The 24575-nt window shown below is 41.1% G+C and overlaps 1 protein-coding gene and 1 non-coding gene across 2 annotated transcripts in view; one reads left to right on the top strand and one right to left on the bottom strand.

Annotated features, from left to right (window-relative positions):
* Positions 1-24575, top strand: part of GABRG3 (gamma-aminobutyric acid type A receptor subunit gamma3) — a 635102-nt gene that overhangs the window by 186987 nt on the left and 423540 nt on the right. The gene's annotated exons all lie outside the window — the stretch shown is intronic.
* Positions 406-472, bottom strand: LOC113263812 (small nucleolar RNA SNORD29). Its single transcript, XR_003319403.2, has one exon. It is a non-coding gene; the product is annotated as a small nucleolar RNA SNORD29 (small nucleolar RNA).

The following is a 24575-nucleotide window of genomic DNA, read 5'->3' as shown; positions in this document are numbered from 1 at the left end:
AAATGTAAAGAAAAGCTGAAGGAATAGTACAATGGATGCCTATTTACCCTTGACCTAGATTAACTGTTTTTTTTTAAGGCTAAAAATTTTTCTTTATAATGCAATATTGTATGCTAATTTGAACAGTTAGATTGCACAAAAAATGGCTTGCAAATTCCCTTTCGATATCCTTAAAGAGCTGGATTCCATTATATATACCTTGCTCTCTCTTCAGAATCTCTTAACCTTAAACTGGAGTTGAGAAGAAATATTGCTTAAGTTCCCTCAAATCATTCTTGGGCTCCAGACAATGTGCTGGACCTCTGAGCAAATAAGCAGGTTCCTATAACAGTACCCAGGGAGACACAAAGCTGTGGGTAATGAAAGTTCCTTCCACATGGCATCCCTCCACTCCTGTAATCTCCAGTTCCTCAGGTGTTCATAGGTTTTCATTGTGTAAGTCATAGTGAGCTAGTTTGATTCATTGTAGAATGACCTAGATTAACTGCTAACTTTTCCACGTTTACTTTCTCTCTGTAAACACACACACACACACACATTCTTTTTTGCCAATGTGTTGAAAATAAGTTGCAGACATCACAGCATGTCACCTCTGAATATTTCAGATGCCTGCCTATGGATGAAAGCACTCTACTCTCCACTCACAATACCACTAAAATAAAGTTATCATTTGGTATCTAATTCTACAGTCAAAAATCTTCCAGTTGCATTTGAAATGTCTTCCGTAGCTGTGTTATATTGATCCAAGAATCAAGGTTCACACTTTACTGATTATGTCTCTTCAGTCACTTCTGAACAAGATTGGCACACTCTTTTTTGATTTGTTGTGTTTGTCGTGGTATTTACTTTTGTGACGATTCCACAGAATTTCAGAATGTCCCACACTGTGGAATACCTGATTGTTACATCATGATTAGATTTACAATGAACTTTTTTGGCAGTAATATCTCATTGGTGAAATAATTTTGATTAAACATTAAATATTAAGTATTACATTTTCTGCTATTGTGAAAGGGAGTCTTCATCATAGTGGGCATGCATTCCTTAGCTTCCAACAAAATTAACAAGTGATATTAACACATGTGGATCTCCTCTGAATGGAAAGTGATATCTCTCACATTAGATCCATGTTGCTTTTAAAGCGTTTAGAAATTCAGCTCCATAAGCAGGTCAGTAATCAGTTTGGGATCAGAATTTTCTTCATATTGTTCTTATAAATATTCTCCAAGAGGTCCAAGATGGTTTCTTATCTTAGATCATTTTCTTTCTTTCTTTCTTTCTTTCTTTCTTTCTTTCTTTCTTTCTTTCTTTTTTTTTGGTCTGATGTGGGACACGTGGAGTGGGGCTTCTTTTTAGAGTATGTATGGGTGATGATGCATTTATCTACAACCAGACTCAGTATTGGGACTCACCCACATGATGATGTAATACAGTGTTCCAACTCACTGAACCAACTCCCTGTGGAGAACTGGTCCCCACTGACCATGGTGACATCCATTACCAGAGGGATCCATTGAAATTTTTGAGTTAAAATTTCCCCCTATTTTCATATATCAATATAAGTTCTAGTTCTTGTAAGCCTTTATCTACCTTAAAACCCTTCAAATATTTGTAGACAGCTCTATGTTTTCAGAAGAATTTTCTTCTCCCATTTAAATATCCTAACCCTGTCCTCTCTCCCCCTGGGTATTTCCTCTAAATGTGCACTTTCTGCCTGCTTTCTTTTTAAAATGTGTATTCTAGTCCTCTCTCCCTCCCTCCATCTCTCATTTCCTTCCTCAGACAATAATTCAGGTGCACCATGTATAAACCAGGCATGGGAAACACCAAGGTGACTGCTTGTCCTCAGGGAGCTCACAAATCACCAAAGTGTAAGGAGAGGATCAGAGGAACCGGCAGTGCTCCCAGCAGTGAGTCAGCACCATGACTGGGATTGGGGCTCTTGTCACATCCATCACAAAGGAGGAGGTGGTCGCTGGACCCAGAGGAAAGAGAAGCTCAGTTTTGTATGAGTGGTAGTATTCTAGGGAGGGGTGGGCACGGCCTAATTCTAGAAGGGGGAGTGCAAGAGGAAGACATGCAAAGTTACAAAGCAGGGAAGTATAAGGTGGCAGGAGAGTGGGATGGAGAAGAAGGCAGAGAGCCAGGCATAGAGAGTCTTCGGAGCCTTTCCCAGTGGTTTGGATTATGTCTTTGGGCAGTGGGAAGCTTCCAGAATGAGTTTCACATTACAGAGTAGTAACAAGACAGACACACCTTTTAGAAGGATGTCTGATGGAAAATGCATTCACATATCTGTATATGAAATAGAGCATTTTCTCAACCAATCATCAGACGTACCAAGGAGGAAAAAAATGAAAAAAAGAACTATATTTTCCAATTTTCTTAACACCTTAGTTTTTCTTATAGCACCTTAGCTGATTGTAAACGGAATATCACCATTGATTTCATTTTATTATTGTATGTGCTCTTGGAACTTTTAAGAAGTGCCCTAACATGTAGAACACCTTCTTCTTTGGGTTTTAGAGCCATTTTTAAATTTTTTTTTGTTTTTAGGAAAGTAAAGGCATTTCTGTGTCCTCCTTCCCAGCATTAGTACTCTTTGGAGCACTCTCTGGGGTAGAACAGATGTTGCAGGGAGGCCTGTGCCTCTTCTCTGGGCTTGGCCCACAGGTAGAAAACTGTGTGGATGTGACAGCCCTCAGCTTTCACGTACTGCAGCCACCATGCCCATCAGCATGGTCACACCCAGTGAGGCACCGGCATTGGGTTGGTAAAGCAGATAGCTCCTGCTGTTGCCAGAGAAATGAAGATAATATATTATCACAAATAGTATTACGTATAATTTTATTTAAATAAAATGACAGCAAAGGAGAAATCGATCATCCTGCAGGATGAATGTCTCAAACTGTATGCCGGTTTTGCTTGTTCAGCGAAGATAATACCCCTCCTTTCTTAGCATATTTCTTAACAGAAATTATAGAATGAGTCTTGCAGCCAAACCCCTCTTCTCTGTCACCTCAGGGGACTTTAGGCTGAAGACAGACTCTTAATACCAAAGATTCAAGTGAAAGGGAGCCTCATTCTCCCTAGGTTTAACTCTCCAGCCAGTGTGACCTTGACTAATTTTGCTCGGCTCCTCTGAATGTATACTTCTCTAAAATATAATTCCCTCTTCTCTGGCCTATGAGCTCATGAAGAACAGGGGCCTCTCTTCATTTTTGTGTCCCCAGCTCTTCCATAATACAAGGCCCAGGCTCTGTGCTTTAGTCCTGTTGGTTTTGGATAAATAGTTGAAGGAATGACTACAGGGAGCACATCCTCAAGGCGACTGTGCTCCCACCATCATGGTGCCTCATGCTGCTTTTCCTCCTTCCTCTGCCTTTTGTTCTGTTTGGGCCCTTGCATGGATTTGATGATGCCTACCTACGGTGTGAAGGTAATCTTTACTCATTTCACCAATTCAAATGTTAATGTCTTCCAGAGACATCCTAACAGACACTCCAAGAAATAATATGTTACCGGCTCTCTGGACTCATCTTAGCCCAGTCTAGTTGATGGATAAAATTAAATCACAACTCCCCAAAGGGCTGTCATCCCACTTACGTCTGAAAACATACAATAATTAAGCAGGTCTCCCTGTGAAAGGCAGAACATGTGCTTGTTTGGTTAAAAAGCTCTCCTTCTGTTTTTCTGCAAGATTCCTGTGGTCAAGGTTTATGCAGAGGAATTAAGCCTCGGCCTGAGGGGAGAACCATGATGGCATGACTCTATGTATATGGAGGGTTCAAGTCCTAATTGTTCTTTATTTACATGTTTATTAGAATAGATAAGTCAGGCCATAATAGATATGTGCCAAGTCCTGCGCTGAGGGGTGGGGATACAATGGTGAGCAAAATAGACATGGGGGCCCTTGTCCCTATGGAACAAGGAGAGAAGAGTGGAGGAAAAGCCATTAATCTCACACTCATAGAAAATACGCTTAACAGATGTTGGTAAGTGCTGTATACAGGTATCATGAAATGTGTAATGGGAGAATTTATCTGATTAGGAAAGTCAGAGGAGACTTCGCTGGACAACTGCTAGATGTAAAAGGGAGTGAAAAAGTATGTCATGCAGGGGGAATAATATGACAGGGCATGAAGGCTGGAGGGAGCATGGCCTATTGGAGTTGCTGATCAGAGGCCAGTGAGTCTAAGGAGGAGAATGAAGAGGAGCATGTTGATGGATCGGCCTGGAGAAGTGGGCTGGGGATAGCCTATCCAGGGCTTCTCGGTGATAATAGCTATGGAAAGTCATTGAGAATGGAGGATGTGGTGATGGGAATGTGAACAAAATTGTGTGCCACATCCCTTCCCTTTGAGGGTTCCTGCACAAGAGGAGCTGTAGCTGATGACGAAGAATAGCATGTGCTCCCTTCCCATTGAGATAGTTCAGTGTGCTTTGATAGCAGCTCTCCCTCCCTGTCTGTCTTTGCTTGGGCTGTCAGGGCAGAACACAGGAGGGTGGATGGTTTAGACAACAGACACTTATTTTCCCAAGGTTCTGGAGGCTGAGAATCTATGATCAAGGTTCTGGCTGATGCAGTTGCCAGATGAGAGCCCCCGTCCTGGCTGGTAGATGGCTGTCTTCTTGCTATGTCATTACATGGTACTGAGAAAGAAATTCTGGTGTCTCTTCCTCTTTTTATAAGAACACTACTCCCATCATGGGGGCTCCATCCTCATGACTTCATCTAACCCTAATTCCCTCCCAGAGGCCCCTCCTCCAAATACCATCACACTGGGAGGTTAGGACTTCAACATACGAATTTTGGGGAAACACTGACATTTAGTCCATAACACAACCCTTTCAAAGACTATCAAGAAAAAGGCCAACAATGACAGTAACAGTAATAGCCAACCTTTATGTAGTACTTTCTATGTGCTTGGGATGCTTCTAGGTGTTTTACATATATTCATTTATCCTCCCAGCAGTGGCTTAAAAACAAAAAAAAAGTAAAAGTCCAACCACCCTCCGTGAAAAGGACTTAACAGCAAAATTATTGTGCTTCAATTTGTCTGAGTGGGATATTGGTTAACCAAACACCCAGCCTCTCTGCTCCCACATCCACCTCACCTTTCTCCTTGGTTACAAGCTAAGTCTTGTCTCAGCAGTTCAGATTCTTAGGGAAAACTTTCTTCCGAGAGGTCACCCCGATGAAAAATCCTATGTCCCCACTACGACTAGCCGCATACTAATGGAATCATGACTGTCTCTCTTGTTTATCAGTGCATCTTTACCCCCAAACCCAGTGTTCAGGTCATTGTAAAGTGTAAAAAATATATTTGTGAAATAAATGCATGTTATTTGGGCCTTGACATTTGCCAGCATGTCCAAGACTGGGATATTTCTGCCAAAAGCGTTTTGAATCACATATCTTCCTCAAATATCTCCCACATAAGCATATTCCTAGTTACTCATTAACATCTGTCAAACCAAGTTTTCCAACCAAGAAATGACTCTAGATATAGTCAATTCAGTGCCTAATGCTGGGCCCTTAATAAGGATGAAAGACTTCTATTTATGCACCATAAGGCTGTACTAGCAATTTTTTATTTTAATTTTAATTAATTAATTAATTTATTTATTTTTGGTGGCTTAAAGTTTGTTTGCAGCCCAAACTCTGAGGTCTTTTCTCAAATGATTTCCTGCTACATGATCTCTTCTTATTCAGTTCTTATGTGCTTAATTTTTACTTTTTATCCCTTTAAAAGTTCTTCTTAGTTTAAATTGATCAGAATAACCTGGGGAGAATATTTTGGGCATTAGCGTCATCTAAGATATTCCCCTCATTCCACAGAATGCTCAAGCCAGTAGTTCATGATGTTATGATGTTCCTACATCTTCACCGTATTTTCAAATGTGAACAAATGTTTATGATGCTGGGAATATTCTCAGCTGATATTAACTTCTATTCTCTGAGCATGACTCCAATCCTCTTTAAACCTCTATACTGCTCAGTCTATAGCTGCCACATTTCTGTGCTGACCACAGCATTCAGTGTCCACAAAGTCCTGCTGAAAATCAAGGCATATGTGCTCTCTTTGGCATTCCTCTGACCAGCAATTCTGGTAGCTCTCTCTTGAAAAGATGTGTCATGGTTTGCCATAACTTTTTTTCCTTTTCACTGATTCTGTCTTACTCCTGGTAATTAGAATATCCTTTTCTAAAGGCTTAACAACCACCCAATAATTATTTATTCTCACCTTTGAGGAGAGATTGTTAGATTTACCAGTCTATCCCAAACCTACCATTTCCCTGTTAGGAAAAATCATAACAGCATGCGCCAGTTTCTACTATTCCAGAACCACTACCTTCTCTGCACTTCCAGGGGTTTGTAGTTAACATCTGTATGGAGGTAATTCTCTTGAACCTGAGAGTTTAAACCTAGTTGTAACAACTGAATGTCACCTTCCACATTTTAGCTGTACATTTGCCTGCTATTAGCGCCCCCTGGATCTCTACTTATTTCTAAAGCTCACTAGAGAGCACCATCTCCTGTTCTAAAATTCTCCTGCCTCCCAATGCTTTTCTGGGCTTCACTTAGCATTAACATTTATTGCTATCTTTAACTTCTATTTTTATATCCAATCAAGTTCTAAGACGTGGTAACCCTACCTATCTGGCAGCTGTGTTCTCCTTTTAAATCCCAAGATCTATTTGAGGTTCTCATATCCTCTTGCCTGGGCATTCCCGATGTCTCCAGACCCTATCACTTGCTTCTCTTCCCATATGTTGCAGCAGATCCAGTTAGCTGAAGCACAGATTTTATCCTGGTATTTCCCTTTTCAAAAGCTTTCAAAGAGGGGCACCTAGGTGGCTCAGTTGGTTAAGTGTCTTCCTTCGGCTTAGGTCATGATCCCAGGGTCTTGGGATCAAGCCCTGCATCAGGCTCTCTGCTCAGCATGGAGTCTGCTTCTCCTTCCTTTCCTTCTGTGCTTTCTCTCCCTCTCTTGCTCTCTCTCAAATAAATAAATAAAATTTAAAAAAAAAAAAGTTTTCAGAGATCCTCCATTTCCTGTGGAATCAAGTCTTTCTTTTTTGCCTCTTGCTCAGGGTGTTAAATCCAGATGCGACATCTTCATTCTGTCATTCACTTCACATTCCTTTGGTGTCAGAACTGAAGTTTATGACTTGATTCATTCTACTGGTCGACCTTGTTTATTGCTTCCATCCGGAAGGCTGGGAACACCTAAAAAGGAGGAAGCAGGGAGCTGGGTTCAGACTCTCAGGCCAGACACCTCCTTGAAATGTATTTTTCTTACTAACAGAATGGAAATATCTATTACAAAATACTAGTAGGATTGTAAAATGTGGCTGAGAGTCCTGACAATAGTGCTCAGAATGTGATAAGCACTTGCTGTATAAATGCATGTGGTTGCCTAGTTTAAGAGATTGAGCTGTGTGTTATTTCAAGTACTATAACTTAACTCCTGTGAGCCCCAGTTATTTCATTGAAGAAATGGTTGGTCATAAGGATAAAGAACAAGGTTTTGCAGTCAGACAGACCTGGGTTTGAGGTTCAGCTAAGCCACCTGTTGGCTTTATGACCAAAAGAAAGTTACTTACAGTTAGTCATAAGAGGCCAGTTACCATCCTTTTAACATAATGCCTTGTAAATAGTTAAAAAAAAGAATTATTGAATAAATGGAATCCTGACCATGGTCTAAGAAAGATGAATTGGAACACAGCACTATCACTTTATATTTAAATGAATGCGAGCAAGGCACTTGATTCCTCTCTACTTCACTTTTCTCATATGAAAATGTAAGGAGCAATGAAATAATGCATGTAAATATAGCAGCATGCTCAAACTTGGTTGGCTCTCAATAAATGTTACTTTTTAATACATTATAATAAATAGTAATTAAATAAGACACAATGCATAATGTCCCTGGTGGAGTTGGTGTGCAGCAAACACCCAATAAATGATATTTGTCAGTCATCATCATTGTTGTCATCATCATTCTTCTTACCGTTCTACCCTTTCCAATTTTAAAATTACTCCTTTTGATATAAAAGGTATAGACAGTAGTGTTAAACTCAGAAAAGTGGAAATCCAATGACTAGCTAGAGGCAGGTAATTCTTTCAGCTATTTCCAAGGCTGGAATTTAATCAAGGGTAGCAGTATTCTGGATTTTTACTTTATTTCACTCCATGTGTGTGGGTTTACTCCTCCCTGGAGTTCTACTCCTTTGTTTACTATTGGAGACTAGAGTACATTCTTTCCCTTATGATCACTCTCCTACTCGGTTGATCCTCTGTTATCTACCAGAAAATAGGTAAAGAACCATGAAAAATGGTGAGAGATCTTACTGGGAATTTCAGAGAGCAATAAAGCAAGTTGAAAGCTTCTACGACTATTGTTCCGAGTGAGATACATGTGACAATGACATTTGCTCAAGATTTTACAATTTTCTCAAGGTCTAATAATTCCTCTTTATTCCTGTTGCTTTACTATATGCTTACACCTCATCTCTCCCATTCCCTCTCTTTTCTTCCAGAGGTATTTCCACTCTTGTTCTTAATTTTCCTTGGAAACTCTCATCTCTGAGCTTTAGCTCTTCTTTCTCTACTTATTTTTTTACCTCCTCTCCCCTCCTGCTTTTAATTCTTAATATATAAATTTGAATATTATTTTAAATGTTTTATACATTAAAGAGGATTTTCACATCTCTTAAAAAAAGTGAATTCATAATCTTTTGTTACTCTTCTCTGTAATTCTTGAGTTGTTTTTTCCCCTCTCCGATTAGTAATTTTCATTTTTGGATTTACCCCAAAGATACAGACGTAGTGAAGAGAAGGGCCATATGCACCCCAATGTTCATAGCAGCATTGTCCACAATAGCTAAATCGTGGAAGGAGCCGAGATGCCCTTCAACAGATGACTGGATTAAGAAGATGTGGTCCAGGGGCGCCTGGGTAGCGCAGTTGTTAAGCATCTGCCTTTGGCTCAGGGCGTGATCCCGGCATTCCGGGATCGAGTCCCACATCGGGCTCCTCCGCTGGGAGCCTGCTTCTTCCTCTCCCACTCCCCTGCTGTGTTCCCTCTCTCGCTGGCTATCTCTCTGTCACATAAATAAATAAAATTAAAAAAAAAAAGATGTGGTCCATATATACAATGGAATATTACTCAGCTATCAAAAAGAACGATTTCTCAACTTTTGCTGCAACATGGATGGCACTGGAGGAGATAATGCTAAGTAAAATAAGTCAAGCAGAGAAAGACAATTATCATATGATTTCTCTCATCTATGGAACATAAGAAATAGGAAGATCGGTAGGAGAAGAAAGGGATAAAGAAAGGGGGGGTAATCAGAAGAGGGAATGAAGCATGAGAGACTATGGACTCTGGGAAACAAACTGAGAGCTTCAGAGGGGAAGAGAGTGGGGGAATGGGATAGGCTGGTGATGGGTAGTAAGGAGGGCACGTATTGCATGGTGCACTGGGTGTTATACGCAACTAGTGAATCATCGAACTTTACATCAGAAACTAGGGATGTAGACTAACATAATATAATAAAAAATATTATTATTAAAAAAAATGGAAGAGTAGAAAAAGATATTTTACCCTGAAAACAAAGTTTTTGGTTAAATAGGTGACTTTATGTGAGTTTGCATATGATTAAAAAAATTTATTACACATGCATACCTATGGTGGACCTACATTATGTGTATGTAGTTAGAACCTGTGAACCCTACTGGACGTCAGAAACTATCACAGGTGTTTGTATTTATCATCTTCAAGTCTGACAATGACCCTTCAAACAAAATTTTTGCCCATATTTTTTAGATAAGAAAAGTGTTGTTTACAAAGATTATTATTTGGGAAGCACAAGATTAAGAGGTGGCAGAGACCAGCTTCAACCCAATGGTGGCTGAGTCTAAACTTCCTCAGACTGGGGGATACCGAAGTGTGGCTGGAGAAGTAGAAACCCCATGGTTGGAAATGGGCTTTCATGTACTTCTAACATAAGTTATCTAAAACATCAGTTTATAATAAAACAAATACGATGTGTTATATGATTGACTGTAGATTTTTCATTAATTTTAAAGCTACCATAGGTAACTTCAAAGTCATTAGGGAAGCAACACTTTTGTGGGCTTTTTCATGAATTTTTTTAACTTTCATTTTGAAATAACTATAAAATATATTCAAATAAATATTTAAAATAAAATAAGTTTATTTTATATAATTATAGGAAAATGCAACAGTAGTGTAGAAAAGTCCTGTGTACCCCCCATCCAGTTTCCCCAAAAGGTTGCATCTTATATAACTACAGTGTCAAAACCAGGAGATTGGCATTGCTATAGTGTGTGGATGGACATAGTTTAATGCCATTTTATCACATGTGTAGATTTCTGTACCCACATCCTCAATGAAGATACAAAACCATTCCATCACCACAAAGATCTCTCTCCTGCTGCCTTGCTATGGTCACACCCTGAATTTCTAACTCCCAACAACTGCTACTCTGTTTTCCATTTCTACACTTTTCTTCCTTGGGGGCATATTATATAAATGGAATCACACAGTATGTGACCTTATGAGATTGGCGCTTTTTTTTTTTTTTTAACTCAATACAATGTCCTTAAGTACCATCACGTTGTAGAGTGAATTACTAGTTTATTCCTTTTTACTGCTGAGTGATATTCCATAGTATGGATGTACCAAGCTTCCTTAACTGTGTACTTCCTGAGAAAAATTTTAGTTGTCCCCAGTTTTGGGCTATTACAAATTAAGCAGCTATGAACATTATTGTACTAGCCTCTTAGGGCTGCTATCACAAAACCCCACAGACTGGGTAGCTTCAACAACAGAAAACTATTTTTTCGCAGTTTTGGAGGCCAGAAGTTTCAGATCAAGGTGCTGTTAGGGTTGGTTTCTCATGTCCCTAGCTTGTAGACAGCACCTTCTCACTTTGTCCTCACATGAACTTCCCTCTTGGGAGCAGGGGAGGGGGAGAACAGAGAGAGGAAGAAGTATTAAAAAAATTCTATAAGGAAAATATCTTTCAAAAATGAAGGTGAGAGTAAGATATTATAGATTTATGAGTGTGAGTTCATCACCAGCGTGGATGAACTACAAGAAACATGAAAGGAATTTTTTCATGTTGAAGAAAAATTATACCAAATGGAAGTTGTCCACTGAAGGATTGAAGAGCTCAGGTAAATGTAAATATGTAGGCAAATTTAAGACACTTCTTATTTCTTAATTTCTTCAAGAGACAATTGGCCACTTAAAGAACAAGTAATAACAATGTAAAATTAAGTTTATAATATATATGGAAATAATATGGGACAATAATAGCACAAAGGACAAGAGAGAGTAATTGGAAGCATATACTCTTATAAGTTTCTAATATGATATGTAAATAATATAATACTAGTTTATAGTAGACACTGATAAATTAAAAGATGCATATTATACACCACAGAGCCACCAATTAAAAAAAAACACAAAGAGGTATAGCTTAAAAGCAAATAAGGGAGATACAGTGAAATATGAAAAAATACTTGGTTGATCCAAAAGAAGACATAAAAGACATATAAGGAACAAAGGCCAGATAGAACAAATAGAGAACAAATAACAAGATGGAAGACAGAAACATACCAACAATCACATCAAATGTAAATGGACCAAATACTCAAATTAATTACCTAATACCTCCATTTTTCAATGGCAGTATTATCGCTCTTGATTATTTTGAAATCATGGCAGTGGAATCATGTAAAGAATGTGACAAATAAGATGTGTGCAAGAAATAAGATTTCATTTCTATTTTGTTAGCATTTTTTTGCCAGTTATTTTAAATGAGTGTTTAAAATAGGAAGGCTGATGTAAAAAATGTGCCAATTATCAGTATATTATTTATGCATTCCCCAAATAGATTTTGAATCTCTCAACTCAAGCAGTTTTCAAATTGAAAATATATAATTACTACTTTCAAGTCTGTCCCTTCTAGATTGGGCTTTTAGCTCTCACTCTGTAGCTGACTCAGCCTTCACCAGGGCGGGTGACAGAAAAGAAAGAGCTGGGCATGGTCTGGTGCCGGGGTGACTAGGGAAGCATAGGAAGAAAGGCCTAGTGTCTCAGGGCATAGAAGCATGGATTACACTGCTCAGCAGTGGGCTGGGTGGGTTCAATGTTAGAGCCAGATCATCAAACGTTTCTCCTAAAATTATAGAACCCATGCTCCTAAATTAAGAAACAAAGTATAGCTTTGAGATTCTGCATCAATCTTAAATCATGAAACCCCTTTACTTTAATTAATGATATCTTTTAATATTAAATAAAAATTATTTTTCTTTCACTTGGCCCAATGTAACAATAAAGGAATAGCGTTTCTAGAATAAAGGAATAGTGTTGCATATAAATGTTCCTGTTGAGTCATTATTCCTGGTAGCAGCACCCAAAAGTACCTGCCATGCCATTGCCTTTCTCCCCAAATAGTGTGTGTGTGTGTGTGTGTGTGTGTGTGTGTGTACTACATGGAGAACAAGAGAAAGGGAGAGAGAAAAGAGAGAGGACGAGGCAGAGGAAGAGAGAATGTTTTCCTCTCCTGCCACCTGGCACAACATTTCTTGTGTAGTGTTGGTCCTGAGAGGTGAAGCTTCTCTGAGTGCATGGAGTTATTGCCCCTGTGAAATCCTGGAAGATCTTTAGTTCTCAGGATGATGGCTTTTCTGGCTGTGAAATTTCTCTGGGGATTGTCAGCGCTGGGTTTCACACTGACTTTCAGCCCCCTTTCCTCCTTTGAAACCCATTGGCTCAGAGCCATGACTTGTATGACTTAGACAAGTCACTATCCTGCACTTTTGCGTATTGAGCTCCTGACATTTGTGTTACTACTTCCATGGGATCTTCTCTGTCCCTCTCTGGCTCCAAGTTCCAACAGGACAGGTAGACCTGGACAGGGACTTCTGCAGTGCTACCTCATTTAGTTAACGCATGTAGCAGGTGTGCACCTGCAGCTCCTAAACTCCCTGAGCCAGAAATGTCCACTGAATCCTTTTTAGTCAAGTTAGTATGACTGCAAGCCCCATAGCTCTGTTTAATCGCAGTCATTACTGGGCAGGCACCTTACTCCCCCTCCAGGGATCCAGGTATTTCCATACTACTCAGACCTCCAGAGAAGGGCTTCTAATCTGCAGACAGCTTCATAGTTCAGGTCTCTGTACCCATAAATCATGGTCTCATTCCTCTTGTGCAAACTGTGGTCTCAGAATTAACTGGTGAGTCTGGGAATACTGGACAAGGCATCCAGCCACTCTGTCAGATGACGGCTGTCAGATTGCCAGAAACAGTTTGTACCCCGTCATCATCTGGGTGGCCTGAATTTCACTTGTCCATGTGTGAATGCACCTAGAGAAATGCTCTTTCTGCTTGCAAGCCTAATTCCTGTATTAGAAGAGCAGCTCCCCATCAAACAGTTAGACTCATCTCTTGTGACAGAGGCATATAATGCACCATTCTAAAAGTCTATAATCATTTGCTAGCTCTAAAGTTTATATGTCAGGGCTTTCTTCTTGTTGCATTTTAACTACCTACTTCATTTCAAAATGTTCTGGATGTGATTCCCTTTATTGATGTAGGGAAATGTTGTATGCAGTTAGGGTCCCATTAGCAGTTCAGCAGGGAATTGTCTGCCTTCTAGTGGTGCTCAGAAGATAACCCAAACACAAATACCTATTATGTCTGCTCCTTTGGCTAGCAATTCCAAGCCATCTGGATATGGATGGTATGGTTTTATGAGAAAGGGGGATGGGAGGGGGCAGGGGAGGGGTGGACACCTAGTGTGGAAACTCTGCATCGCATTCCTTGCTCCAAAGACTGAAGACTTTGTCTTTTACTTGTAGTTAGTTATAAAAATGTATATTTGAGGGTCTTTCCCCTCACAATGATATTTGTAAGAAAATTTCATTTTGAAATGTTTAAATGCATGCAAAACCAGAGAATGGTATAATGAAACTCTGTATGCCCATACCCCAATTCAACAATTATGACTATTTACCCACAGTTTTTGGTATTTTTACAGTGAAATATTTTAATTTCAAACCCAAGTCTCTCACCATTTTATCCTTATGTACTTGAGAGCTCATTGCTAAAAAAAAAATATGGACTTTTAACAACTAACAACAATGCTATTATACTACCAACAAAATTCCTGGTACTTTTCTGACATCCCATATATAATGCCCGGTCCATATTCACATGTATTTCTGTGGCTGCCTTGTTTAAAGCAGTATCAGACTCCACCATCCACACTTGGAAATACCCACATGTCTGTTGCACGTCCTTTGTTCTCCAGCAGAACCTCCATCTGCTTATTTTCCATAGCATTTAGTGGCCAGCAAGCCAGGTCAGAGGACCCTGAGGGAGTCCCACAGGACCAGCCAACAGGGTCCCTTGCTGAGCACAGGATGGAAATCAAACACAAGCCAGCAGGAGGTGAAAGCAGAATTTATTGAAAGTATATGGAGAGATCCAGACAAAGTGTCTGGGAGTCTCAGAAAGGAAAGGAGGGAGTCTCATCTTTGGAGCCTGGTGTCCATGTCCTCTCAGGCATCCAGGAACTGGTTAGAGCAAAGACGAGGGCCCAGGTGTTATTCCCTGGAGCTGGGGGTCTTGGCGTTGTGATGTCTAGCTCTGGTGGTCTGGAATACACATACGATCATTTCATCCAGTCATTCTCACCTTGCCCTTCCTTAGAAGTTATCTGTTCTAGAGAAATCATTAACTCCCTGTCCCTTACAAGGAGGACAGATGCTGTTTGCATTACAAGGCATATGTCAAGTGGGGGTGGAGGTGCAGGTCCTAGCAAGAATTGAAGCAGGAAAAAAAAAAAAAAAAGCAGATTTTTATGGAGCCTTTCAATTTCCTTATCTCCGGCTGATTTGCTGAAGAAATTTGTCTGTTTTCTTTCTTACCGGGCCGTTTAAGTTGTTCTGTTATCCCCTTCTCTGAATTGCAAATACTGCATCACATCGGGTGCCCTCTCTTCTACTTTTAATCCCTAGAGTTTCTTGGTGCAAAACTATTTCTCTCATCAGTTAGAGCTATTTGGTTACCTGGAAAGACTACTGTACAGGAAATTGAGGATAAATTGAGGATAAATGTGGAAAAATGAGGATAAATGAGGATAAACGTGGAGGTCTTTCCCTTCAGTTGCCAGTTTGCAGAGTAAATGGTGCTCCAGTTCTCTCCAGTGTTGCCCAGTGACTGTTCTCCTCTCTCTCCCTCTCCCCCACCCCCTGCCCCCTCTCTCTTTTCCCTTTCCTTTTCTTTCCCTCTTCTCTTTCCCTCCTCACCCTGGCACCTTGTTAAGTATCATTATAAACTTACACATTCTTATATATTCAGTGCATTTCAATCAGTTACGATGGTTACCTTTTGATTCTCACATATTCCTATCTTTGGTGAATGGAAGCCCCCGTAAGTTGGTTTCTGTGACTTTTGACATGACTCGCCTCAGGATGTCCCAGAATCTCTTTTTACATTTCTTTCCCAAGCTCTGGAATCAATTATCCCTCTCCGGAGCTCTGCCCCCATTCAGTGGGGAATGGCTTTTAAAACAACATCAGGCACCTATGGGTGGGCTTTGCTATTACTAGGTTGTCACAGTTTCTAGAACCTTCTATGGTTCAGAGCTAGAAAGTACATAGTGTTTAAAGAAAGCATTTGGGACCAAGGGTTAGCCCCGTATTTACTAGTCTTCCACCAGGCCTTTGGGGATGGTACATTTTGCTCTTTGTCTATCTCCCTGGGATCTGCTTCTTCTGCACCCCTCTCACCCCAGGGGAACCTTATTTTTCCTGGCCCAGGGCTTCTCCCCTACTCAAGGGACACCCTGCTTTTGTGACCATCACAGAGCTCCCTGATGCTGTGCAATCCATCAGCCCCTCTGCCAGGCGCACTTTCTGCACTTACCTACAGTTTGGGGCCTGCACTGACTTCTGGTTTTACCATCATTTGCTGACCCACTGATCTGGTTTCTATCAGGGGTCAAATCCTCCTTTTGGAAGGATGGAAGCTGGCGGGCAGCCTATGGGACCTCAGGCACCCCCTGCATCATCCATCATCCCAGTACCCCATGCTAACCCCACCTACCAGTGCGGCCACCACCAGTATTTTAGGGCCAGGCTATTCCCTGATACTTGTTTGTTTGTTTGTTTGTTTCAAAGATATCATCCATGAGTTTTCCATATACTATCCCCATTGATCTGTTTGTTTTGCATTGGGTGTTTTTGGAAATCCAGAAATAATGCAGACACTCTGATTCCACTGCCCAATAATGTTTTAAATTAAAATCAGTATGTAATTAGACATAGCCTACATGGAGACATGACAGACATGTTGCCAGTGGAGAAGATAAAACAAAGCAAATGCCAGAGAGCAAGACAAATGGGCCCCTGGTGGTTCAGCATCCCTCAGGATTGTCCTAAAGAGGAGATGCTTTTATTCTCTTTCTCTCACAATGCATCCTGACCTTTGTGCTAAGAATAGTTCAGTTGTTGCTTTAAACATTTCTAGTTCACCTCTAACAGCTGGTTACAATGAAAGAAAAGAGCTATTGTCCCTTCCTCTTAAGCACACCTGCAGAGCCACCCAGCAGAATGGCTTGGAGCAGCGGGTCTGAGGCAAACCAAAAAAACGCTTAGAGATCTTAGCAACCTTGCATTAAAAAGACTTCGAGCTTTAAAAAAGAAAAAAGAGGCTTGGAGCACAAAGCTGGTATTAGGGAAACTTATTTTGGCCTGAGTAAATAGAAATGCTGAAAAAATAATAATGAACAAGCAAAATGGACATTCTGTAGCTTAAATTTGTCTCCTAAGTAAAATTAAACCTGTTCCTTTAAAAAATTGTTCTATTAAAGTACATTGACACACAATGTTGCATTAGTTCCAGGTGTACCAGGAAGTGAAAATCTGTTCGTTTTTTTTCTTTTAAGAGATCAACACACTCTTTGGTATGCTAATGCAATACATATACATATAATAGCAATGCATATAATAATGAATTTCTTGAAGAAAGAGCCAGCAGTCAGCGTGTCCCCAGCTAACTTGACCACCCACCCCTTTTACACTTACATTTTAACAGTTTAATCCCAGAAGCACAGCTATAGAATGAGTGTAACAGGGCTCTAGCACTTATTAGCACCAAAAAACTGAGAGCTTAAGAAAGGTAATAATATTTATTCTTTAACCACTTATTTATGAACTAGTGTTTACTGAACAGCGTGGTGTCATCCCAGGTCATACTAGTTATGCTGAAGGAGACAAGGGTGTTAGGAAATCATCATAACAGAACGTGATGAGTACAGCAGTTATAAAGTATGAGAAACTATGGCTAAAAGAAAAAGTGATCTTTATACTAAGAATAATTTTATTGTTACTTTCTTTGCGGAAAAATAGCAATTAGACCTGTGAGTGACCGAGCGACACTCGGAGAAGTAGGAGAATTCGGATTTATTTTACGCTGGCGGACCCAGATGAGCTTGTGCTCAAAATTCTGGGCCCCAGGCATCGGGGTTCTAGGGCTTTTATAGGGGACTGCAGGTTGTTCCAAGGGCTATGCTGAGTCCTGGTAAGTGGGTTTAAACTGGGGGAGTGGGAGCTGCTTTAGGCCGGAGCCTATGGTGGGAAGCCTGTTTACAGAAGCAGAAACAGCTGGTTATCTCTTGCTCCCAGTAGGGCTTCTGGTTATCTCTAGCTTAGTGTTAGTAACTTTCCATCTTCTGGGGCCTCCTGACCTGGCCTGATCTGGGGCAATTTTCCTCTTCATTTTAAACATTTGTAGTTTATTTCTAATGTTAAAAGTTGAACTGAGGCATGTTAAAATTTTCAACTTTGCGCAGACATCAATTTGAGTCAGGCAGTGCCAACCCAGAAGTGGTTAGGAGCGCCCCACTGAGAGGAATTAGGGGCAAAGCTTTTAAGGAGCAGACTTGGAAGCAAAGCAAGGAAATGATTTGATTAGCTATAGTTTAAGCAGTTTCCTTATTTGGGAAAGCCTAGTTGACTGTTTATCTTTGCTTGTTCTTAAATTTCATTTTCATTTTTTTAAAAGATTTTATTTATTTATTTGTCAGAGAGACACAGAGACAGTGTGTGCGCTTACAAGCAAGGGGAGTGGCAGGCAGAGGGAGAAGCAGGCTCCCCACTGAGCAAAGAGCCAGATGTGGGACTTGATCCCAGCACACTGGGACCATGAACTGAGCTGAAGCTGACCCACCCAGGCTCCTCATAAATTTCATTTTCTGGAATACCAATGTACTTACAGGAATTGACTCTGGCTTAGGTTTTGGTTTGCTTACGTAGGCTACCAAGGCATTACAGCTACCAGTCTAATGGCCTGTTTGTTTAATTGTTTTAACACTAGTGATTGCCTCTGCCTTCGAAAGTCGAAAGTCAGAAAGGCTTCCCAGAAGTGGTGCCCAGAGAGTACAAGTCTGAGAACTTTCATGGCAGAGAGCTGAAAGAGTTGGGAGTGTCCAGTCCTGTTATTTCACGTACCACTGTGTGCTTTTCCACTGGCAGGAGAGCTGGGAAAATTCTGGGATCCAGCTGCTGAATTCAATGCTTGATTTTAAATAAAGCTACAAAGAGCATCAATGACAATCCTCAAGTTATGACTCTTGGATTAATGGGATATTGTGTGAAAGAGCTGGTGGTTTTGAAGCAGGAAAGTGAGTTTCTTTTTTTTTTTTTTTTTTAAAGATTTTATTTATTTATCTGACAGAGAGACAGCCAGCGAGAGAGGGAACACAAGCAGGGGGAGTGGGAGAGGAAGAAGCGGGCTCTTAGTGGAGGAGCCTGATTCAGGGCTCGATCCCATAACGCCGGGATCACGCCCTGAGCGGAAGGCAGACGCTTAACGACTGAGCCACCCAGGAGCCCAGGAAAGTGAGTTTCTTGTCTCACGGAGTCAAAGAATGAATCTTGCATACAAAGGAGAGTAGGTAAAACAATAGAGTTTTGTTAAGCGAGGATACCGAAAAAGCTCTCAAGAGTGAGAGGGGTCCGGACAGGGTTGCCAATGTGGGCCTCCACTAACAGTCTTATTTAGAACTGACCAGGAAGATTGTGGCCTTATCATTCTTTTGATGTCTTGGTTAGAGTAAGGACTGGTCATAAAATTTTAATGGCTTACATCTTCTTTGGGGTCTGCTTATTCTTTTTTGGTCACAGTGACTGTCATAAAAAGATCCCCATCTCTGACACCCAGGGTAGGGTGATCTGGTTTGTTCCCTTATCTCTGGTTTATTTATGCATCAGTATTTCTACGAGCCTGATCCCATAGCCCCCTACCTATCTCTCCCTACCTAGTCCTGCCTGTCCCTTACTCAGTGAGACCCTTGAGGTGTATATCGGTGGGTCATACACTTGGGGGATGATTTCCAACATGAATCTTTGGAGTGGGGGGGTAGAGATAATGGAAGTTTTCAAAGGAATTTTTATATGTTAGACTTACAGGATAGTGGGGGGGGGGCAGGCTAAGATTGCTTTTTGTCCTTAGCAAAGTGTCAACATCCAAATAATTGAGTCCCTAGGGAATGTCATTCTACGGGAATGTCACTCTGCCTGTTTTAAGGACCTGTCAATGGATTGCAAGTAGTAAGGAAATATAATAATTTTTCTTTTGCCTTTGTTTCATACATCAGTTTGGCTTGTGTGTGTCACATCTACCTGGGTGTGTCTCATTTCTGTGGTTCATTAAGTGGAGGGACACCCCTTAACTGCTTCAGTGCATTTCAATCTCTTTTTTTATTAGATTTTATTATTTATTTATTTATTTATTTATTTATTTATTTATTTGCCAGAGAGAGAAAGAGTAAGAGAACATAAGCAAGGGAGCAGCAGGCTCCCTGCTAAGCAAGGAACCCAATATGGGACTTGATTCCAGGACTCTGGGATCATGACCTGAGCCAAAGGCAGATGCTTAACCGACTGCGCCACCCAGGCGTCCCACATTTCTATCTCTTTCTAAAAACTTTGCAGGGCTGCCAAGAAGACTAGCTTAACCAGACCATGGAAAATGATATGAGGTACCTCATAGATGCTCCAGCAGTGATTCTGAGTATTATTGACTCAGTTAATACTTACTCTTACTTAAAAACCACAACTCATACAGGCCTAAATGTCAAAAATTGTGAAATTCCTGTTCAGAAGTTCAAATCAATGCCAGAATCAGAAATACTACTTATTTTGTAAATGACAATAGTGTCATCAATGAAGTGTCACGATTTGCCATTTTGAAACACTTCCGAGTTAACAATCTGGAAAAGCAGTGTTGTGAGTCTTCTCTCTAAGAGCAGCTGGCAACATGTCCCATGCATTGTCCCATGCCCCTTGCAGTGCAGTGTCACTATGCATGCCTTGTATGCGTCCAAGATAATAATCCATCAGTCACATTCAGAAAAGGTGCATTGTGCTTTTTCCATCTTTGTTGATAATGGTGCCTCCAGTTTTGTAATCACTTATTTTCAGTCTGCTAACTTCTTTGCATAACAAATTCCTCTGATTTTTGTGATGAAATCCTCGTGGTTTGATGCTTAGTCTGACTCCCAAGAAATTTATCACTTTCTCCTCTGCTATAGTATGAAAACTGTAATCAAGAACTACCCAAGTGAGCAGTTTCCAGTTTGAAAATGTTCAGAATTCACCTCTTCCCAGAACACAAAGAAACACAACACCCTAGGATTCTATTGCTGGGTCAGGAGCCCATTTATCTTGTGTCTTCAAAAGTTTGATTCCCTATTTGTTGCCATTTGTTCCTTATTCTTTCATGGCATGAACTTCAAAGGCCACAGTATGTGGAGGTCAGAAGCAGCACAGGGTGCTTGGAAAAGGAAACAATGTAATGATGTAAGGTGGGGGAGGGGAGCAGTTTCCTCTTCAGCCTGGTATGCCTCAAAACAGCTGCTCTGCTTTTAATCTCTGTTACCAAATTGTTCTCTGCTGTCACAGTAAGTTCATCACCTTTTAGATGTAACTGAAGGCAGCTCTGAAGAGTCAGAGCAGTTCTGCCTCAGGGCATCGTGCTCCCTGGTAGACTGTCTGCTGGAACATCCTGGCAAACGCTGGGCTCAGCGTGCTTCCTCTTCATGTCACCGAGCTCATGAAGATGTTAGCTGGCACCTAGGGGTCATGGAGATAAATCGGGCATGACCACCACACTCTCTCTGAAGAAACTTAGTACTATCTAAGGAAAGGTGCGGGAACTGTTAGTTTAGAAGACTGAGTGGATTTATACCTTTCAACAGCAACTGAGAACAGACAGGCAAATGGCCTGAGTGGAAAAACAAAAAAATAAAATGACACTGAGCAAGATAGCAGCTGTAAAATTCTCCCAGATCACTTAGCAACAGTTGCTTTCAGAAGCCTTTCCATTCTCAGGTGGCCCAGTGCCCCTCTGGTAAAGTACTAGACTCCCCTATACGGTAGCTTGCGTTCACTTTCTGGAGATCCACTGATCAACCCCAACTCCTTTCATACCCTCCAGCTCAACACAGGGCTCCAACCACATCATCATTTACCCTATTACCTTCACCCCAACTTAGACCCCATTTCTAAGGTGAACCTGTGCTCTGTGTGTGTGCACTTGCACATGCTTGCACGTGTGTGTTCAGACAGGTCAGTTCTAGAGATGACTGGAAAACACCACCACCAGCAGCTTTATTTTCTTTCATTTCCTCCTTCATTCCCCCTGGCTCCCTGGCTCCCAACCCACTGACTAATGCTAATGCTCTTACTATCCACATTCTGTCCCTGTTAGCATATGCACTCCTTATGGCCTCTGAAAATACTCTAATATTTAGTTAGGGCTTGAGATTTGCACTGACCAACTGAATGCACAAAATTGTTTTGGCTTAGTAGTTTAAGTTTGGTTTAGTCTTCCAGACTGCAATAACAAAATACCATAGACTGAGTTACTTAAACAGCAGAAATTTATCATCTCACAGTTTTGGAGGCTGGGAGGTCCAAGATTAAGGTGCCAGCCAGTTTGGCTCCTGGTAGGACCTCCTTTCCTGTCTTGCAGATGGCAGCCTTCTCTCTGTGTCTTCACATGACAGAGACTCATATAAGGGCAGCCCCATGCTTATGACCTCACTTTAGCCTTAGTAACCTCCATAAAGGCCTTATCTCCAAATACAGTTATATTTGAAATGGTTTGAAGTGCTGGGGTACAGAACCAATGGTCAAGAAAGAATTCTTGACACATCTTCAGTGCAAAAAGGTGATTGTGTTAAAGCATGGGGACAGGACCTGTGGGCAGAAAGAGCTGTACTGGGGTCATGAGGAGTGGCTGATTATATACTTTCAAGTTGGGAGGGGGTTAGGGGTAGCATAAGTCTCTAAGGAATTTTGGAACAAGGTTTCCAGGACCTTGAGGGGCTAGCTTTTGTTAGAAAAAGGTCATTTATTACTGTGTAATAAAACCCTACTCATGAGACCCTTCAGATGTATATTGGTGGGTCATATGCTTGGGGGGTGATTGCTAACATATATCTTGGAGGGGAGTAGAGATAAAGAAAATTTCTAGGGGCACCTAGGTGGCTCAGTCGTTAAGCGTCTGCCTTTGGCTCAAGGTGTGATTCTGGAGTCCTAGGATCGATCCCCACATCAGGCTCCACTGTAGGGAGCTTGCTTCCTCCTCTCCCACTCCCCCTGCTTGTGTTCCCTCTCTTGCTGGCTGTCTCTCTCTCTCTGTCAAATAAATAAATAAAATCTTTAAAAAAAATTTCTAAAGTAATTTTTATATGTTAAAGTAGATTCACAGGATCCTGGGGGTTGGGCTAAGATTGTCTTTGCCCTTAGCAAAGTATTAAATCAAGGCAGCTGAGTTCCTAGAAGAATGTCACTCTGCCTGTTTCAAGGACTGGTCAGTGGGCTATAGGGAGTAAGGAAATTTAAAAATTTTTTTTAAGATTTATTTATTTATTAGAGAGAAGAGGGGGAGGAAAGGCAGAGGGAAAGAATCTTAGGCTGACTCCCTGCTGAGTACAGAGCCCAGTGTGGGGCTCCATCCCAGGACCCATGAGATCATGACCTGAGCCAAAACCAAGAGTTGAATGCTCACCCAACTGAGCCAACCAGGTGCCCCGGAAATTTAATTTTTCTTTGCTTCCCACATCGACATTGGGCATTAGAGCTTCAACATATGAACTTGGGAGTGGGTGACGCATTCGGTCGATAGCAGGGTTGGAAATTCCTCTCTCACAATCAGGTGTTACTTTAAGCTGCTAGATTACACTGACTCTGCTTACAAGAGCCTGAATTTCAACCTTCATGAGAGGAAGCAGGGCAGTAAAGGCCTAAAGAGTTGAAGGGCCAGAATTCAATAAATTCATTCATCTCTCACCATCAAATCTATTTTTCTTCCAGCGTTTCAGGATAGAGACATTGCAGGCAGGCACCTGGTAGGAGGGATAGTTTGTTAAAAGCTGCTTTTATGCTCTAGTCCTGTGACACTGACAGCCACTGAGAGCTGCTCATATCACGTGGGCAATTTGGGGGGTGTTTTTGGTGGGGAGTTTAAAATCAGCATAGCCATGATGCCCCATTCCAAATCCCCAGAGTCCTGAATTCCAGATTCATCAGGGAGAGAAAAAGAAGGCAGTCCTCTTGCCAACACACATCCTATTTACTAGAAGTCTTACCTAGACTCACACTTGGGACTGGATTTGTGTAACAAACATATCCTAATACAAATAGCTGGGCATGCAACAAGTAAGGAAGACTGTGTTACAGATGTGTGGCCACCGGAAGGATGGGGCAGAGGTTAGGGCGAGAAACACAGGTTTCATGATTTCTGTCTGAATGGATTGCTAATTCTGTTTGTTCTATAATAATGCACTATCACATATACACAAAGCCATCTGACCACACACATACATCCTAGCCACATCTTTCTGGAGGTGGTTGATTGTTCCTTTTTCAGTTACATAATACATCAACGATAAAGGATTATTCATTCACTTACAAATACTTATTGAGATATCCCTGGACTTTTTAATGACATATATGCCATATACTTAGCAATCTTTCCCATTCAATTCTGTGCACAGGAAAGTACAGTGAGTTCCCAAAACTACCCAATGCATTGTGTTTCCACTATAAAATACAATTGAATATAACTGAAAAAATATATGTGACTCCTTTTTTTTTTTTTAAGATTTTATTTATTTATTTACTTGACAGAGAGGGAGACAGCCAGCAAGAGAGGAAACACAAGTAGGGGGAGTGGGAGAGGAAGAAGCAGGCTCCCAGTGATGGAGCCTGATGTGGGGCTCGATCCCAGAACTCTGGGATCACACCCTGAGCCGAAGGCAGACGCTTAACAACTGAGCCACCCAGGCACCCCAATATATGTGACTCCTATTGAGAATTGGTGCTGAATAAAAAGCAATACAATTGAATGTTGACATAGATAGTAGAGTAACACGGAGAAGCCAATAAAAATGCAGATTCTGAGGCACCCTTGCACATCAGCCCTGGGGATGGTCCCCCACCTCAGGTACTTTCTATA

This window comes from Ursus arctos, unplaced genomic scaffold (genome assembly GCF_023065955.2).
Source record: "Ursus arctos isolate Adak ecotype North America unplaced genomic scaffold, UrsArc2.0 scaffold_28, whole genome shotgun sequence".
In the NCBI taxonomy this organism is placed as follows: domain Eukaryota; kingdom Metazoa; phylum Chordata; class Mammalia; order Carnivora; family Ursidae; genus Ursus; species Ursus arctos.
This window is presented reverse-complemented; position numbering and strand designations above follow the sequence as displayed.